This window comes from Limulus polyphemus, unplaced genomic scaffold (assembly GCF_000517525.1).
Source record: "Limulus polyphemus unplaced genomic scaffold, Limulus_polyphemus-2.1.2 Scaffold147, whole genome shotgun sequence".
In the NCBI taxonomy this organism is placed as follows: Eukaryota; Metazoa; Arthropoda; class Merostomata; order Xiphosura; family Limulidae; genus Limulus; species Limulus polyphemus.
In genome coordinates this window covers 641,790-643,432 of record NW_013665757.1, presented here as the reverse complement: position 1 = coordinate 643,432, position 1,643 = coordinate 641,790, and the positions used below count along the sequence as shown (strand labels likewise).

The following is a 1,643-nucleotide window of genomic DNA, read 5'->3' as shown; positions in this document are numbered from 1 at the left end:
CATCACCACCCACCACCAACTCTTGGGCTACTCTTTTACCAATGAATAGTGGGATTGACATTGTATAGACATTATAATGCCCACACAGCTGAAAGGGTGAGCATGTTTGGTGGGACAGGGATTCGAACCTGCAACCCTTAGATTGCAAGTAGCACTCTAACCACCTGGCCATGCCAGGCCAGGAAAAAAAAATTTAGTAACTATTACTTTGTTAGGTTGGGCCTAAAACATGCTGTTATTTCTACCACAGTGAGCTAAAAAAAAACACAAACAGAACACATTTTGTTTTATTTATCAAAAAGATAGTTCTAATTTTACTTTGTCACAGGGGGTTGAAAAGGACGAGGTTTCATATTATTTTGAAAACAGTTGTCACTAATTACTAAAAGATAAGTTATTTTTTAATCATAAATTGATTTTAATCACTCTTGATTTACTAACTCACCATTAATTGGAGCGTATTTGATAAATGCAAAAATAACTTTAATTCAAGACCTCACAAAAAATGCATAAACTATGATATATCAAAGTTATGTAGAGTGTTGGTCATTTAGTTATATCACATTTAGCTTCGGCATTATAGAACTTTTTTAAAATTATTTCTTTACCTATTACTCAGTGTTATTGTTTTTAATAGTATTTTTGATATGACAATTATGATGGACACTCTTAATCATTTCTTTTAATCAGAATTTTAAAATTGTAACTAATAAAGCATCAAAAGTTAAGCCTAACTTGATATATTACCAAAGCAACTTACTTCACACTTTCTAGTTAGTACTTTCTCCATGCTTCAACACCATTACCCATATAACTCTACTACAGGGTATAACAAGACACTAGAGTATTGTTTTCTGTTGTGTTTTTCAAGTAGAAGACTGAAATGGATTGGCTATCCATAACACTGAGACTTCACAATTATCAGTGACAAAATACAATAATTGGAGTATTTGTGACTTTGAAGAATTCAATGTCTTCAAGATAAAAACAACTTTTGTTACACTTTGTAGAAAATTAATGAAGAATGTAGCCTGAGGTATAAATCATTAAAATATTTCTTTATAAAAGTATATGAATATTTGATTATCATGTGGCTATTCCTAAGACTACAAGTTCCACTAATATAATATTTTCATTTTTACATACTTACAGTAAGGTTGTAGCAGTCAGGTATCAGTTGTTGTAATGTTTATTAGCCTATATGACTACCAAAATTATTAATTAGTCCTTAAAATAAACTTTTTATTAATAGACATGACTTACCAATTAGTTCTTATCCTATGTTTCATTGATAACCTGCTACCACCTTTAGGGAAGTCCCGAGTATAGTAGTAATAATATTAGTTTAAAAAAGAGTAACTAATTAATAATTACTCTAAGGTAATCATGCAGGCTACTAACCATAATTACTTTTAATTCCTTGCATTTCTAATTAAAGAATGTAAACAAATTTCACCTTCCAAACTAAGATAAGCTGTGTTAACATTTTGTCTCTATTAAAAGATATTTTCTTGTTCTCTGGCCTTAAATTGTAAGCAGAAGAATGCTAGACTGTGATCAAGACTTACTGTAAGCAGAAGAATGCTAGACTGTGATCAAGACTTACTGTAAGCAGAAGAATGCTAGACTGTGATCAAGACTTA

General features: G+C 30.7%; 1 protein-coding gene across 4 annotated transcripts in view; it reads right to left on the bottom strand.

Moving 5' to 3' along the window:
• LOC106475522 (la-related protein 4B-like) overlaps window positions 1-1,643 on the bottom strand; it is a 101,361-nt gene that overhangs the window by 3,998 nt on the left and 95,720 nt on the right. The gene's annotated exons all lie outside the window — the stretch shown is intronic.